Genomic DNA, 19422 nt, shown 5'->3' with positions numbered 1-19422 from the left:
TTCGATCTTGCTGTACAGAGCTCTTCCGGCATTGTCAAAGCACAAAGCAGAACAAGCAATTTATAGACAAACACAATCCATCTACACTGAGATGCATTGAAATATATTAATTATTTATCTGTATCATTAACACCCTAACTGCTTGAACTTATAATTTGTTCTTGAAGATTTGGCCACATTATGTCAAAAGACGTATATCTATTGTGTTGCAGAGATATCCACTGAAATGATCACGCGGCCCGCCTTGTCTTGTAATACCACTTGAATAGTGAGTCAGTCTATATCCTCCAGTCTGCCCCGACTCCCCCCGAGATCAGCAAACTTTCCGTTGCTGCACAGGTTAAAGCGCTTCACCAGCCCACTTTGACTCCTGGGGTTTTCGCGAGCCGAATCCGAGCCGCCTTAGTGATGGTCATTTGACAGTGTCTGATGAAGATCAAAACGTTGCTCTTTTAAGTTAGATTTACTGGGAGCTATCAGGACAGTGAGCAGACCTTTTATATGACAGTTTCCTATGGTTCATTTTTTTGATCCAGTAGAAGTAATTTGGGATTTGCGTGCTATATTTAACACATGCATGTGTGCCATATAAAACCCTTTTAAGTATTGGAATGCATTCTGGATTTATCTATCCTTTATCTATGACATCACATTGTACATTTAGATGTTTTCTGGACATGGCAGGGATATGTAATGTCCAAGGTTAGATATCGTTTTCTACAAGATGTCAGTAAGATGTCTTGTATCTCGTGCTTGGTTTGGAGGGAGAGCTGTTCTCTAATTTTGGCTTTTTCTACGTTTTTGCAAACGTAGTGTTGCTCCCGTAGCTCAAACAGCTCCCCATTAAGATCCACCACTCAAATCCACAATTTTAAAATGATGTGCATAATGGTGAACCATTTGAAAATGCACTTACATCTCTTAAGATTGACTTGCATGCTATACTCTTATAAGTACATCTTACATTACTGGCAACATACAGGAGCATGCACCAAGAGAAACAGGTTGCATAGATAAGTGTAGGAAGAGGCCTACGACCAGGCACAAGTCAAATATATATATATATATATATATATATATATATATATATATATATATATATATATATATGATTTCTATGATGCATACACACACAAATGGACTTCATAGCTTTGTTGATTTCTAGGTTCAGGATACATCACGTCCCAATCTCTTTGTGTACACACACTCATAAACATGTGATAATGCAGAACGTCCTGTTGCCTCGTTGATCTGAAGTCCTTTGTCTGCTTTGGTCCATCTGAAGTAAATGCTTATAGGGAGACAACGTCTGGGTTACAGGCTGAATATGGTATAGAAAAAATAATTAAACCCCACTGCAGCACACAGCACAAACCCTCCCCTACACACAAAAACACAAATAACCAACACAGTATAAATCTTCCTTAAGGTCCATCTCCACCCCCTCTTCATCATAACTGCCTCTCATTCATTAGCGGCACACAAACACACCAATACACTTGCACACACAGAAACATGTCCACGCACACATATACACCGACTGCGATTGGCACACGACTGAGGTAGCCCCACGCCACAGTCCCACTCTCTCTCTTTTAATTACAAAGAATGGGCCTTGGTAGGTCACACAAAACAAATCAATACCTCTAAAAGAAATATTCAAATGTGACCTAGAAAACAGAGCTTGCGCCCCCATTTTATCATTGATTTTTGACGCAAGGCGATTTAGTCTTTGAGAGATTTTTTTGTTTTGTTTTTGTTTCGTGCCAAACAGCACATAAATATTTACTCCAAAGATGAAGCACAAGTGCGAGAGAATGAATATTGAATTTGGAGGTAAGCATGTGTGTATGATCCAATATCCATCCAAAGAGAGGCTGCACATTGTCTCAGTCAGCAAGGCAATATAAATATAAGCATATTTGTTAGAGGCAGGGTCAATATCATAAGGTGGATATGGTTTGCGCCTCTGAGGCTGCTTAGAGAGATAGTTTGAAATCAATGGTGTGTCTGGCACCCAGCTCATTGTCTGATTACTCTTTTGTTTCTTACAGCTACCAGTTTATTTCTTCTTTCAGATTCAATCAGGGTGGAAGATTCTGTCTCTCTTCTAGTTGCAGTGCTCGTTCAAAACACTCACGAATGAGGGAAGCTATCTTTTTAATAACTGGTTTATAGTCAGTACAAAATAAAAGTCTCATCAAGGTAGGATTGCTGAGCCTTTGGACCTTTTTGCCCCCATAGTGTGCTACTTAATGGTCGTGCTACCAGATATTTTCACTCAGGAGTTCCAATCTCATGCCTACTTCTTTAACCGTTAAGCTGCTGCTGCCCTCAATAAAACAGTTTGACTGATAGGATTTTTTTAATTTGTTAGATATTCCAATAATGTTTCAATGTCTATGCAGCTGAGGTGGATGTGATTCTGCTTGCTTGGTTCACAAAGATACAACCTCCCTTTGGAGAAAGGAACTGAATAATGACCTGAGCGCTCCTCTATGGAAGAAGTTGCAACATTTGTCAATCCAAACAATTAATAATGTTTCCGTAATAAGGTTGCACACTCATTTGGTTAAAGCGTTAGCCATGATGGGTGATGGTTTAAGACATGTTTTGGATTGAGAACACACAGATTACTTTCTATATGTGCATTAAAGCTGCACACTCAGCTGTTTGTGATGGGTTTTAATCGCACTCGTTTCTGCAGGTCCCTCTGCTCAGGTGTTCTGGGCTCGTTCTGGGCTCATCGGTGTGTGTGTGTGTGCGCGTGTGCGTGTGTGTGTGCATTTCTTCATGAGTTAGGAGGAAGAAGAGGATATAAGCCGGGATTAAGTTCAGAGGATGATTTTTATCCTTGTAGGGGGTCTCTAAACGGTAAGAGATGGATGCAAGGTGACCCTATCTGAACACGCGCACATACGCACACGCGCACACATACAGATAGACTCTAAAAGAAACATGCAATCATCACGCACTCACCAACAAACACACACATATAAACATATACCCACAAGGGCAAGGACTCACAGGAAGAAAGTCTCTAGAAGAAACATGCAATCATCTCTCTCTCACACACACATACACACACACCCACATACAGGTGTGTTGTGATCCACAAATAGGGATTATATAGTGCTGATGTTAGAAGTAAAAGAAAGAAAAGACTGCTCTGCCAAAGCTTCTACTTTATTGTCACGGCGATAACACTAACAGTATTGACAGTGGATGGAATCCCACCTTCAATAACTTCCTTTTCTCTGTTGTCCATTTTCGTTTTTTCTATGTGCCCCTCTGACTTTTATGTATGTTACTTAAGTTGTGTGAAAGACATACTGTGTACTCGATGGGGAGCTAAGAATAAACATGGAGGATCAATTAATTGAGAAGTCTTCCAGCAGTGTGTGTTTTTTTTCTTCATCTTTATTCTTCTCTTCAGAAAAAGAGTGCAATCATATAGCAGGCCAGCATCGTACCACTAAAGAGCAAAGGAGCAGGTGAGCAAGAGACATAAAAAGAATACGAGAGAGACAGAAAGGGTGGGGGTGCCCTCTGTCATTTCATCTTTTCATTTTCCATACAAGTGACGGCAGTGTTTGATGGAGAAGCCGATTATTGTGGGATTGCTCTTTGTTCTCGGCCATTAGAGCTCAAGATAAGCGGCGGACAAGCAAATGGAATTTCCTCATTCAAATCCTCCTCCTCTTCCTCCGCCATCTACTTCTCTGCAACTTCCTCCTTTCTTCTCCTCCTCTTCCGCTCCTTTCGCTTTCTTCTCCTCGCCGTTCCCCTGCTCTGTGTCCACGTCTGAGGTGCAGATCAGATTTATTCCTTGGAAATGAGATTTCAAGGGACTCAGTTCATCACACAATGCTGAGCATGACCTTTGCGTGGTTTCTGTCTCTGTGTCTGTCTTGCAACAGTTCTACAGTATGCACACGAAGGGGCGGGCACACACACACACACATGCACATATTACTGCATGTGTGCGTATGACACACGCTCAACACACTGTGGAAACATAACAATAAAAGGAACCAAGATGACAGATTGTGGATAAAACAGGCAACATAGTATAAACTTGCTGTTTGCTCTTGCAAGACTGGGGCCTTTGGGTCTTGACTTGGTCTTTGAGGTGGAAGTGTGGGTGTTAGGTCTGATCTAAAGAGCAGGTACAAACTCTGATTCCCTAACATGCTGACACGTATTGTTAAATAAAGTGCTCCAAGGAAAGAAGTAACATCCTTCTTTTTGAAATGATTAACTGAGCTTGGCGTATTGCTGCAGCAGGAGGAGGACGCTGATAATAATTGAACTTGTTTCTATGGTCACCCACCCCTTTTACCTCTATTTCACATAGTCTTTCACTTTCTTTCTTTCTTTCTTTTTGGCTCTGCTCTCTTACTGTCTATCTCCTTCAGCTGCTAATATGAGAAATAAAAAGGTCTGTATTCCACTCCGGTTGCTTCACCTTGAAGAGAAGACCCCCCCTCCCCCCCCAAAAAAAAGGATCATTCCAAACAACTATTTCATTCAGGGATGGTAATCAGACAGACAGTCACACTCACTCGCACACACGCATACACACGGTAATGGGAGTAAGTGATTAGGTTCACAGATGAGGGATCATTTTTGTCCATTTTCTGGGAATCGGTGATTGCTCAGAGCATTCATTAGGAAATCACAGAGGTCAAATGATTCAGAGGCAGCACTCGCTCTTTAAAATCCACCGCGCACAGTCCAAGATGAATAAAATGAGACCGCAAATTAATAGACATACCGCTAAACTAGTTCTACAGATGAAAAGGACACAGCGTTATTATGTCCTTGAAGTCTCTGGAAGGTTTAGTAAAATATAAAAAACACCAAAACATCAGTTTTTTTCCCAGGAGTATTAGTGTTAATTATCTACAAAAAAACAAGTGCATGTTTACAAGGACATCTGTTTGCGCTGCTGTTGTAGCAGGGAACATACAGCACAAGAGCCTATTTGAATGGCACGGTGTGTGAATGTATCATTGAAATGTGTAATCCTCGAGCAGCTGGGGAGCTGTGTGTGATGGAGAGAGCTGGGCTTCATCATATCCTCCACAGGAGACGGGATGAGTCCAGAGTGAGAGAGGCAGACAGAGACGTAGAGACTGAGAGAGAGGAGGGAGGAGGAGAGACACCATACTGACAATATGAATGATACATCATATGATTGTCTTGGACAGAGCTGTTCTCTCTGACTGCATATACTGCACTCTCCAACTGTCCTCCATTTCACAAGCCCTGGTGGACTGATTTATTACACTCAACAAAACTGCTATAGACTGGACCCGGCGTTGCTGCCCATAAGTTTTCAAACTTTTTCTCACGGGGATATTCCCAGAATATAAGTGTTTTTGTTTTTTAGCATTCTTTTTCTCCCTGAAATATTTCTCCAATCTGCAGTGATGGTAAAGCTAAAATAAATACATACGGATGTGGATTTTCAAATAGAATTCAAGCCAACTTTGTCAAGCATTGGTTCGGTTATAACTTTTATTTCTCCCTTGACTTTGTTCTTAATCAGTGTAAAAGTTCACCGGCGTGACTCAAATGATTTTGAGGTTGTTTTTGTAGTATCGGCCAGCCGCTGAAAAATCTATAGAAAATCCAATAAAGGTGGCACATCAAGACATATTTAAGTGGAGGTATCGGAAATGCACTTTTGTTTTATCTACTATCAACATGTCAATACCAATCAATAATCTTTCAAGTGTGAGGCCATTCCTTCCTTTTCCTCCTCCGCTCAACAAGCAAAGGGCCAGTATAAACACTTGTCATCAGTTGGATAACAAGAATGCTGTGTTTGTGGGATGTAGGTTACATTTCAAAGGTTTGAACGGCCAGAGAAAAAGCTACTGTCTGTGAATTATTGAAGAGGGAAGGTATAGGATGGATAATATGAGTGAGTAGCATTTAGAGTTCAGAAGAGAGAGAGAGATGGCCGACTCTCAGTGAAGTTCTGTGTGCATGACTGCGATGGGAAATCTATACATGCTAACCTTTCTTTGTCTGAAGTTTTATTGAAATTGACTGGTCAGAGGGACGGTATTTCATCAGCACCGTATGGAGTGGATTCAGTCCCTCCTGGTTTCAGACCCACTTCACTTCTCAACTTACAAACTGTGTTTGCACTGTATGCGGATGATGAAATCTTGTAATATGTGAGATACTACTTCCCAATTCTGTCTGGAACTCTTCTTTTTTCTTCACTTTTCTGGTTGATAGAAACTCACACTCCTCATAATAGAGGTTCGTGTGCAAGTATAATGCTCAGAAGTCAGGACTGTATTCAGTTTTTGGTTCAAAAACACTTTTCTTTTGTTTTCTGATGAGTTATGCCACACAATCAAGCTATTTAAATATCACACAGTATTGCCATTTGTTCGCCGAACACTTTTGGGACTACATTTGTTTTGGACAAAAATAAATAAATTTTTCACTGGCATTTTGCGCCTATTTTCTAAATTTGACAATTTACCGTAAATAGAGACAATCATCAGAAATGACAACATATGGAATGCAAAGAGGATTAGGCATGAATATCTCCTATATCTCCACCATACGCTGTTGAGGGAGGGCAGGTCGGCAAATAAGCTTTTCACGTTTCAGACACCACAATGTCACTCCATCTCATTGCAGCATCCATTACGCGCTACCTTGGGAATGAAAGAGAGGTCCACGCTAAGAATCAGGGCAGAAAATGGCCGCCCGCGAGGAGGGGTAAAATGGCCAGCGTTATTATTCTGGCTCCCCCCCAGGGGGAATTGGCCTGAATATAGATATGCAACATTATAAAACCAGGTTATTATCTGGGTGCAGGGTAACGGCCTCTTGCCTCTCTCCCCTATGACACATACACACTGATAAACACACATGCACACGCACACTCGTAGCCTGCTCACATTATAAAGTGTATCTGGGTGGTGTAGCATACTGTGATGATTGTCGCCCTTCTGGTGATCGAGAGATGTTTACCGCCCGTATTGTCGCCATTTGTCTGTTTTCATCTGGTGTCTTTGTTTTTGTGATTATTTTCTTGCTTCTTTTATTCACGGAAAATTAACATCAAGCTTCCCTCTGTTCTCCTCTCTGCCTCTGCTCTCCCAGTGTACATAATGTAATTTTATGGTGCAATGATATTTCCGATTTCAGTAATGTAGACGGCAGCTTCATATCAGTGAGCATTATTCACTTATGGGCTGCTTGCTTTAAAACATACTATTGCTTTGGTAATAAATGTGTTATTTGAGTCGATATCTCTCTGTTATTTGTGTGTATATGTGTGTATGTGTGTGTGTGTGTGTGTGTGTGTGTGTGTGTGTGTGTGTGTGTGTGTGTGTGTGTGTACAGAATATACCTGGCATGTTTAGGCGTGTGTAGATACACCACTACAATGAAGTCGCTCTTTTCACCAATGCACACATGGACAAATGGACATTTAGTGCTATCTCTACATGCAGCATAGGATTGACACAAGCAATTTAAATTAGGAGCAAAGCTACTGCCATCCCTCTCTCTCTCTCTATCTCTCACTCATTTTATGTCTTCCTCTTTCTATTTATGTTCTTCATCTTCCTCTCCTCCTGTGTCTTCCTCTCTAAGTTCTATCTTCCTCTCTTGTTTTAAATTTCCTTTTTTTCTGTTGATCTCTGCTGATTATGCCTGCCTTCCGTAGATTTTCTCCTTCCTTCCAATGCTTTTCATACAATTTAATAGCTCTCTCTTTTCTCTTCCTCCACCTCTCTCTATCTGTCTATCTGACTCCTCCAGGTCCGCGCTAATTCCCTCCTTTATTCATGAACCAAATCCTGCTGGGTTAGTTGACTTGGTGTGTATGTGTTTATGCGTGTGTGCGTGTGTGTGTGTGTGTGTGCGTGTGTGTGTGTGTGTGTGTGTGTGTGTGTACGGGTGAAGAGGCTGACAGTAAATAGGAATACGAATCTTTAAGGGCTTGCTGCTACTGTGGCTGAAATGACTTTTCAGAGGCGCAGTGATTTTCCAAGAAGGATGTTGATGAGGGCTGGATTGCAGGAGATGTGTATACGCGTGTGTGTGTATATGTGTGTATGTTGGTTACTGCATGTCTTTTTTGTCTCTCTGTGAATAAATAAATGTAAAAAGGTCTCCAAATATCTTCCACAATCCTTTTAACTTAATGTCTTTTCTGTCACCAAAAAACAACATTTCTCTAATATATTGGGGTTATAAAATGGCTCCTACGTCCAATAACGAAGCAGGTTTCACATAATTTGTATTCATCTTCCTGCCTGACAAAACAATATAAATTCTGACACGATGTTTCCATTTTTACTTACAAAATATGGATTAACATGTCTAAACTTAAGAACTCTAGTCTTGTTTTGGCAGTTTAATTTTTTTCCTTTTCCAAAGCTGAGCTCACAATTCCGCCAGCTCCCCGTGGGTGTAGCAGGTAGAGTGTGGGAGCTAAATGACGATTTGAGCACTGAAGCCATGTGTCCTGGGCCTAAAGTGTCAGGCTGATTACTTACCGCTGACCATGATGAGTCAGCAATAATTCATTAGCGGCCCGAGAGCACAGTTGGACGGGCAGCTGCGGGTCAGGGTTGGGGTTGGAGGTCATTTGGGGAGGTGCTGCTCACTGAATTAAAATAAATGTCTGGCCTTGGACCGTATGCTATCAAAATATTTGACATTTGGTGGAATTCAGTTGGGACACGAAAATGCCGAATGTCAAAGAAATAGAAAATATGTATTCAAAAGATGTAGATAACAAGTAAACAGTGCTCACAAATGTATATTCCAAAACTTGTTGCTGAAGGGTTTACATTTTGTATGTGATGTGAATTTTCACCAACATTTTGCCACCCAAAAATATTATATTAGAATATTCACAAGTCTTCTCTTTAAATTAGACATGCTGAATGTACAACAAATAGAGGAGACCCCAATATCTGATATTGAGTGACCTCCCTTTTCTCAAATGCATGCATGATTTTGTGTGCGTGTCTTTATAGTGCACCTTCTCTTTAGTGATTTGTGGACCCTTGATTATCAGTAAGGAGAACATGGATTTTACAAAGCTCATCAACTGACCCGAATGTTGTGACCAAAATGCACATTTAAGTCTCTCTGCGCAAAAGAAAAACAAATCAGATTTCATCTTACTTTTTCTTTACCTAAACAATTTTACTTGCCTCCAAAAAAAGCTCATCAGGCCTCACAACGTTGGCTCATAAACTACAACTGTTTTTACATTAGATTAGATTTAGCTCGAGATGGAAAGCTTAGAAAGGTCAGTGGGTGAGATACTCCTGTTTCATAAACTAATCAAACCTGACAACCCCATCACAAAGGTCCAGGCAACTGCTGTCAGATTCTAAAAGAAATTTGACTGTGTGGGTGTGTGTGTGTGTGTGTGTGCGTATGTGTGTGTGTACATTTACCTATATGGAGTGTGTGTCCATGACTGTGTGGCTCTGTACCTGCTGGAGTGAGCCTGCTACTCTGGAGTGTCTGTCACTAGCCTCCATCACATTATTATACAGCCGTGACATCTCTGGCAGCCTTCTGAAGCCTCAAATCTGATAAAAACAGAGATAAATCTGATCTCTGATCTTCCTGATGAATATGATAATACCTGCTCCAGGTTAATGGACCTTGACACCTATCAGGGCCCCGGGAACCACTGATCCTGGATCAGAGGTGGAAGAGACTGTGGAGGTGGAGCAAGAGGGAGTGAGATCCGGCGGGTGGGGTGGGGGTGGACAGGGGGGATGGCGGGTTAGTAGAAGCTGCCCTGGAGAGGTGCTCGCAGGCTAGGCTTGGATGACAGCCATGGCTGGGTGACGGTCCAAAGCTCCATGCAAAGCCCCTCTCTCCTGTCTGTGGGAGAGAGGAGGGGCTCATTCTCAGTCATTCACACACACACACACACACACACACACACACACGTACACACACACACACACACAACTTTCTTTTTAATTCACCCATCCCCTCTCTTCTCTTGTCTCTCTCACGTATTCTTGTAGGCTCAAACTCTCCTCTATTTCTGTTTTCTCCCTCCCGCACACGCTCACACTCATGCACACTCACACAGGGGGATCTGGGGGATACATCGGGGTGTGGTAGAGCCGGTGATGGGGCTCTGCTTTGATGCCCAGTGGGAGATTACAGGGCCAAGAAGCAGAGATAAAAGTACAACCGAAACACAGGTATCTGCTCTTGCTTATGCCTTACAAACACATTCGCACATACACTTACACACAGCCATAACACATGTTCCGAGTCGGCCGAGGACTCAGACACACACCTACATACACACCTACATACACACTAACATCTAATGGCTAGTCAGTGACACTGAGGTCTTAGCCCCTGTCTGCCAGTCCTCATTTGTTTCCCCAGCCCCTCCTATGTGTGTGTAGCAGTAGCACTTGCTACCGGGTGTCTTGTTACTCCTCAGAAGGTCTATTGATTTAACTCTTGCCACAATCTATAACACTATTGTCTTGCCTTAAGTGTCTCATCTGTACAATTCACTGGCAGGAGTCTATACATCAAAAACCCCGCCTGCTTAAGGATATTGGTATTCTGCAACATGCTGGGAATTCTTTCTTTTTTTTTCTCTGTGAATTTCACATTTCTTGCACACTCAACCTTACTTTTTTAAAGCAAAGGTGCTCGCAGCTAATCATAACACTGGCTGCTACGGGTTTATTTTTACATCCGTTGTGTTTGTGAAGTCAATATTTTATTTCACGATATCATATAGCAGTGGTGTAGAGCAGGAGTTATAGGAGTGTAGATTTTTTCACAGTGGGACATAGATGAGATATTCTGCGTTGTTGTTGGATTTTGACATTGGAAAATAATCACATCCTCTGGTTGAAATATAGCGGCCTGCAGTTGAGGAAATAAAAAAAGGCTTAGTTTTGGGCCTCAAAAGGCCTTTTGGTACCTTGCCAGACCTCGGTTCAAATCGTAAATACACTGAGTGTGCCATTCTGATAATATCCTATATTGCATATGGATGCATTAATAATTAAACACATTTTGATCATTTTTGTAGTAGATCAAATCTAGAGCAAATCTACTCAAAATCAACAAATCGCCTGCCTTTACTGGTGTATGAGACACACTTTATTGCCAGCAGCCTATACACTGACATGTTTGGCCTATCCTGAAAACATAACAGTCTAATATTCTTTAAATAATTTTAAGCCCCTAAATTGATATTGCTTTTATACCATTCTGAAGCAATAGCAATGGAAGCTATTAAGAATGGCAGTACTTACATAGTCATTCAGTTGATGTACATTCTTTTTACGAGCTTTAGCCCACAGTGCAAAAATCTCAAGGTTACCTTTCAGAACCTGGCAAGATCGTACAATTGATTCCATTCAAGTGGCACCTCACTCCAAATCGTTGACGACGGAATTTGGCCTCTTCTGAGCGGTATTAATTGATCCGGGAAAAATGTCTAGAGAAACAAGGACGGGTGGCTGGGCAGGTGAATAGTACTGATGCTGAATAGCAGAATTCCAAGACAATGCACTTTATTTATCTTCAGTCACACAAGCTTCTTGCAAGGTATGTACTTCTAGGACATGTGTTACAGCGTTGTTCGGTGTCTTGCTGCTGTGTGGCCTGCAACAGTGTCACTAGCTAATCGGTAACATAACAGTGGTTTTGACTCACGGTAGAAACTAGGACATGCTCACATTTAAATTTCATCTGAAAATGGGAAACAAAAGCCACTTTAGTGCACTGTCAAAAAGGAGAAACCACTGTTATACATTGGTATTATTGTAAATATGCACATTTACAAGCCTGGTAATAAATATGATAATCAGTATACTTCTTACATTGAGATGTGTGAGTCACGGAATAACTTTACACCATATCAAGGAAACGTTAGCCACTTATTACAGTCAAGGTTTTTGATAAATCATTGTAAATGTGAAAAACTAAATAGTAACTGTTACAATTGAGAGATGCGTTCCATTCCACAGCTTCCATCATAGCTTTGTATACAGTTTTTTTTTGTGTTTATCATGTTTCTACCCTTCTGCAGTCTACTTCCTCTGTTCATACTGAATTTATGTTTTATCTTTCTTTTCACGTTGCCAGTGCGCTCTGGTGCTGCTCTCCATCTGCCACTCCATCTATCTCACCACCACGTTAAGAACCTAAAGTCACACAGAGATCTGGTTGTCACGGTGAGGGCCTCTGTCACCGTGGAGATATCAGCGGTGTAATCCGCAGGAGGTACATGGACCTCATCCTAGTTACCGTCGTCAGGCTCAGCAGGATATGACACGGTTCCTGAAGGAAGTGATAGTGATTAGAGAGCGACGGGGTTATGGAGATGCCATTTCACTGGGAAATGATCAGAGGTGTTTCATCTGGAGCCACAACAGTACATCCATCCATCCCTCCATCCATCCTTACATCTATCCATTTATCCATCTGTCCATCTATATATCTCATGACAAATACTGATGCACATGTTATTACAAATAATTCATTCCGTCTCTGTATTGGTCCAGAATATTTACACTGGAAATCAAATTCTGTTGTTGTTTCTGCTGCAGGCATGAATAAAAACATGAGGGTGATTTTCCAAGGCAGAATAATGTGCCATTGGCGCCTTTTCCTCTCGAGTTCCATTGCCCTAAAATGAGGCCGGTCAGAAGGGGAGTGATGGCGTTCCATGATGGTATTATACGATCACTACCTACCCGCACGCTTCCTTCAGCCGCTCCCTCTTTCTGTCGCTCTATCCCTGCTGCCTCATTTCAGCCTCACCCCAGTGTCCAAATGCTAAAACCAGCCATTTTGTATCCGCATCACTGTCATTCCATTAGGATGGGAGCATGCAAGCGTGCACGCACCATTGCAGAGATCACAAATATGTATGTGGTAATGCAAACACGGTCACACACTGACATTGTTTCACGATGGTAAGATCGAACATTATGAAATCACCTTGGGATGGAAAGATATTGTAGCTTCTATATGCTGACAGGCATTCAACGTTATAGCAGTTTTAAATATTAGAATACCGCATAGCTGGAGGGGAACCAAGTATACTGTGACTTCTCAGAACTATTTCAGTATAGGGGCCTAATTGGACTGGTACTCCGCATAGCGGAAATACATATGGGTGCCCTATAAATATATCTTGACTAGACTACTGGCACCATCTTTGTGATGAATACATAATTTAACCAGTGTTCACTGTGCATGCTGTATCACTGGTCCTGTTGTCCTTGAAATGTCAGAATGTCTTTATTTAAGTCTGTAAGACATCAATATGTCTCACTGAACATTCAGCATTCCTGCACTTGGGCCATTATAGTGATTCTAATTCTTATTCTGTATTTGAATAGGCAGAACATACGAGCCTGACTGTTCATTTATCCAAGCTGAAGGTTTCTATTGAATGTTACACAAAGTAATGTTCGTAGCAGGAACCTGATCCCTGGATGATGGCTGTGTTAAGATGGCAGATAGGGAACAAAATCCTGCCCAGCGGTACCTTCATCTTTGATATGCAGGCCCTCCTCACATATGGCACCCTCTATGAATATTTCACACTTTTGTTTATATATATTTACACACACATTTTTATGAGGGGAATTATGCCTTGGAAATGTCAAGGTTAATTTCCTGGTAAGGAGAGAGAGCGAGACAAGGGGGCGAGGCCTCGAACACAGAGAGGAATGTGGAGGATTTGAACGTGTGTGTGTGTGTGTGTGAGTGAGTCACTTGGTGGGTGATGTCTGTGTTAAACAACCGCACAAGAGAGGACAGTAGCCTATGTAGGAAGAATCAAAATACCTTTATTTTTCACAAGTTTGTGTCATAGCAAGCAGTTGTTGGGATTTCAGAGGAAAACGAGAGAAAGACAGGGACAAAGAAAGGGAAGGCCTTTAAAGCAGGAGTGTGCACAGTAAATATTTTCATCCATTTAAGCTCATAGAAAAAAGGAGAAAAGAGTAGGGCAAGTCAAGAAAATATTTGTTTTATTTATCCAACAAGGTAGTTCCAGTCGACCGCAAAATTATGAATGTACTACCCAGCAACATTAATGCAGTAGTTTTAGTGAAAAATAATAAAATAAATGAATCAACAAAATTATATGGACATGAATGCAGTCGCCATGATAACATATTTGTGTGACAACTTTTACAACACACTGATGACAGTGAAAGTTTAGACACCTCAGAACAGAACAAAAAAAAAAAACGAGCAGGAGGTGAGCTGGATAAAACATTTGGTATTCAGTCAAAAACAAAGTACCACTGTACCTTGACGTGCACAAACAAAGAATAAAGTGCATGTTGCTATTTCATTTTGTGCCCCTGCCTTCTGTCTTCCTTCCATCCAATTTACCCTCTTTCTTTCTGTTTGGTGAGACATTTTCTCCTCCGCTACAAAGCCAACGTCATGTTCAGAGCTTTTCTACATAAGTGTTTCATGTCACTCCTTTTCGCTTAAAACACACTTGCCGATTCTGTGTGTTGTTGGTCTTATATTTGGGTTTGAGAGTGGATAGGTAACATTAAAGAGCTATCACTTTCTCTCTCTGTCATTCCCCTCCTTCATACACCATTTGATCTAAAGCCAGATATGGCTTTTAGATGTGTGGATGCGGACACACACACTTGCGTGGAATACCTGCGTGCAAACACATGCACTAGCGCAAACAATGTGCACACACTCTGTCTGACTGACGGATAAACTGTTTGAGGGAACACGCGTACACGCACACTCAAACATGTGCAACAAACACACCTTTATCTCTTGTTTCATTTTGTGTATTTCCTCCTAGCCAAATATCAAAAGGCGAATACCATCTCACATCACACAGACACACAACAATATTACAATCCTCGGGACTCGACAATGCCATTTTCAAATGCCCCACCCTTGACAACTTGTGGAATGGAATAGGTTAAAGGAAAAGGAGGATTTAAAAAAACAGATATGAATAGACAACAAATACCACCTACAGCCAATAAAATATGCATGGCAGAAGACGACTGCCTTTAAACTGACTTCTGTCAGAATTAGTAACATGCACAAAAACACAGTGACTGTCTTCCACAGGTGTTTGTCAGCTTGTCTTCACACTCCATTCTTTCCATGTTCTATTTTTGCACCGACTTGTGTGTGCATTTTGGTGCTCACAGATATTATACAGCTCAATAGTGTGATGTCAAAATGCGCAAGGAGCTCAGATTGTTAGACAAGTTGCACTAAAAAACATGCGGCATTCATTTTTCCTGTTCTTGTTACTTCTTTGCTTTATACACATTTTCATGACTCAAATGACATAAATAATTTCAACAGCTGAACAGAATGATGGCACTCAAAGTCAAAATTAATGCACTCAAATTGTAAGAATGTGCCCCTCTGCAAAACCTTGATATGTGATATGTTCACTCTCTTTCTGATCTGTAATTGAAAAAGCATTCCATTTTTTTTTTTTACCGCTATCCAAAGGCTAAATTCAAAACACCAGCCAAGAGGTTAGCCTGGTGACCTGGCACCCACAGGCTCCCTCTCTCTCTCTCTCTCTCTCTCTCTCTCTCTCTCTCTCTCTCTCTCTCTCTCGCACACACACGCATACACAAACCGGGCTGCTGTGCTTCAATAAACTGTAAATTCTACCTCTGCGCCCACCATACCCAAGCTAACCCTTTAAAAGTCACCCGCCTCCACCTTGTAATGCATGAACACACAGACACACACATACATACTAACCCACAGTTGCACACAACAGACAAGCCCAAACACACACAAAAAACAATGTGGCTTAGTGGATGGTATCAAATTTAGTGGCCACAGGGATCTAGCTGGGGTCGTAAATCTATATCTAACATGTGAGAAAATCTCTCCATGAATATCTGGAGACAGAGGGAGAGAGAGACAGACAGCCAGATACAGAGAGATAGGGGGACAAAGGAAAATAAGCAGAAAGCAAAGTAAGAGTCTTGCAGCGAAATGGAGAGCCACAGACAAACGGCATCAGAGGGAAACAGGAGTCTGAGGGAGGTAAAGAAAGGAATAAACAAATGCAAGATGGTAGAAAAAGTGAGTGGGGAAGTGGGCGACAAAGCGCAGTGGAGGAGAGAAGGAATAAGTAAGAGTGATAAAGATGAACCGGCAGAGGGAGAAATAGAAAGATAGAAGGAGCAAGAGAGTCACAGACGGAGACTATATGACAGTGAGAGATATATGGGCGGAGAGACACACCGAGGGAGAGACAGACGGACAGACAGAGAGTGAGCGAGATACATGACCCCTCTCTCTCTAACAATGGCTCTTCATGTGGTGCCCAGCTTAGCAGGCGAGCCGCTGGAATCAGGAATGTGGAATGTGGGATTTCAGGCTTGGAAGTGATAGCTACTGTCTGTGTGTAATATTTAGGGCCGACGCAGGGAGCCTCTGGCACGCCATGAAACACATGGACGGCACTGCTTTTTTATGCTTCGTGTCTCTTGAATGTGTGTGTGTGGCATACGCACGTAAAAAAGTGTATAAACAGTTGTGCACATAGCTAGATACATGTACAATATTGTAAGAGATTGTTTTTAAATGACATGTCTAAGAAAAAGTTTTTTTTTAATTTTCACTACATTGTCTCTACTGTCATATTTATGTCAGTTTAATGATAGTTTGTATGGAATGTGATAGAATAAATACATATAACCTTTACTGAAGTAAAAGATGCAATACCGCAAGTAGAGTAAAATGTAATTTGAGTAGAAATAAATGAAAAATACAAATTATGCCGAATGGCCCCTTTTTCATGTGTTATATTGTTATATACCATGGTAAAAATGTTCTTATTGGATTAAGATTATTGATGCATTATTAAAAATAATAATTCAATAGCTGTGAACTATTTGTAGAGGAGTTATGTTTGCCTCTAAAGTGTAGTGATATACCGGAGTAGTAGCATAAAATGCTGCAGTACTTTAGTAACATTCCCGGTTACTGTCCACCGCTGTTCTATGAATGTATATCAAAGACATATGTTGAAGCCATAATGAGTGTCCAAACTCTGGTCCACAACTAAAGAATATAATCTTCACTGCACAAACATAAAGTTGCAAGTGGACGCACGCTGTGTATTGTCACTCTTTGTCTCTCTGGCTCCCTCTCACACGCAGAGCTAACACACACACACTCCCGCTAACACAGGAGACAGTCGTTGCTGGCTGCCCCAATGCCTGTCATGGCTGTTAGGCCAAATCCCATGAATTATGGCTCTTCCAGATGTAAGAGATTTCTAAGCTGCCTCCAACAGCCTGCGGTCTGTGGTGAGAGAGAGAGAGAGAGAGAGAGAGAGAGAGAGAGAAAGAAAGAGAGAGAGAGAGAGAGAGAGAGAGAGAGAGAGTGAAAGAGAGAGTGAGGGAGAGTGAGAGAGCGAGAAAGAGATTTGGGTTTATGCAGTGTCATCCAAAAATCCATCTTCCTGTCTCTATCCCTCATCTTTATTATCTTACTGTATTCTATCAGTAGAAAAACTGTCATTACCTTTGGACAAAAATATTATTTTACTCATCACACATTTTAAATTTCTTAGGAATATGTGACTTATGTCTGCAAGAAAGAGTGACTATACCTCGCACACTCTGATATTTTTTGTGGGCTGGAAATTGGATATTTTCGGAGGAATATATTTTTCCAGCTGAATGACGGTGTTTGTGTGAAATGAAATCGCGACACATTCCACATTTTCAATGTCTGCATAATATCTGTTGGTGATTTTAAACGTATTCGATGTACCAGTGCAACAAAGGCATTTGCATTTACATATTCATCTTTAATTAGCACATTGATTATCAAAAAAAAGTTAAACTACCAGTTGCTGCAGGATTGTTGACATATTGATCATTTCGTCTGACCAGTGCAATTATCTTAATTTCCCCGTATGCACGTCAACACTTAACATTCAACCCCCATCGCTCTCTTACTTAGTTTGGTCTGCTCTCACTCTTTCTCTCATTAGTACTTCGTAACCAGACAGTTTATTTGAAATTATGAAAGCATTACACTCTCTGATGTAGCAGTTTAAAAATCAATAGCTGAAACCCTAGCCGCCTCACTTAAGCCCTCTCCTATGGCAAAGGGGATGTCTCTTTCTCCCTCTCTCTTAAATGGTAATTTCATTTGCAGTCACTAAGACCTCACCGATAATTACCAATGCCCTGAGAGAGAAAGGCGAGTGAAAGAAAGAGGGGAGAGATGAGAGACAGGAGGGGGAAAGAGGAGAGATGGATTAAGAAAGGAGAGTGAATGCCAGTCATTAGAAAAGCTTTCCTCTCTCCCTCCTTTGATCAGAGTTAAGAACACATTGCCTTCGCTCTATCGCTCCCTGACACCAACCTCTGAAAAGAAAAGATGGAGCACAGGAGGGGGAAAGAAGGTGAGTGAGGAAGAGACAGACAAAAAAAAGATCCCTGAAGTCTTAAATAGCAGGCCTTAATTTTGACATTGAACCCTCTCTGTTCTTGGGTTACAGCGGGGCCGTCCATCCATTTTTTCTCCCCCTTCTTCATCTCTCAAATGAACTAATCAGAAAGAGGAATATGAAGTGTCCTGCAGGATCCATTTCTCTAGAAGCATATGGCAATGATTGATGGGGGACAACTTTGACTTTCTCAGGTCATCCTCCCTGCACACATCTGGGAGCATGCAATAATTCTCTTAATTTTAGATCTAGGCTCTTCCTCCTGCTTCCTCTTTTCCTGTCCTTTTTCAAGGAACTTAAATTTCACTTTAGCAAAAAAAAAAAAAAGAGCCTCGACTCAGCCTATCCCGCCTCTTTCCCTCTCTCTCAAGGCTAACACAACCAGTCATTTTGGCTGAAATATAGGTACCGTAGTGGTTGCCAGATGTTTATAAGGACTGTTGGGGCAATCCCCTTGTTTTTTTATGGCTCCCATGATTTTTCTTTCTTGCTTAAAAAAGCCTTAAGAACCACTTATGTCATATAGCTATGGTAACTGGATTTACCATATGTGTAATGTTGGTTGATATTTCATTATGACAAATACTGTAAAAGAGCCACAAGGAATATGAGTTACCTGTGTTTATTGCTTTTGAATGGATTTCAGTGCAAAGGCAGCTTCTTTTACAAAAAGCAGCGCATCTTGAGATTTATTCACATCCAGTTCAAACTAAGGGGGGAGAGAGAGTATCTTCTTTTTTTGGTTGCTCCAGTAAAAATAAAAAAATAAAATATAAAAAAAATAAAAAGTTCAAAAGATGAACGTTATCTGGATTGTTATTCAAAGCCATTTAAACTCCCAACAAACATCTGTGTGTGTGTGTGTGTGTGTGTGTGTGTGTGTGTGTGTGTGTGTGTGTGTGTGTGTGTGTGTGTGTGTG

This window comes from Taurulus bubalis, assembly GCF_910589615.1.
Source record: "Taurulus bubalis genome assembly, chromosome: 18".
Taxonomy (NCBI): Eukaryota; Metazoa; Chordata; class Actinopteri; order Perciformes; family Cottidae; genus Taurulus; species Taurulus bubalis.
The sequence above is the reverse complement of the archived record's forward strand: the minus strand, read 5'-3'. Positions refer to the sequence as shown.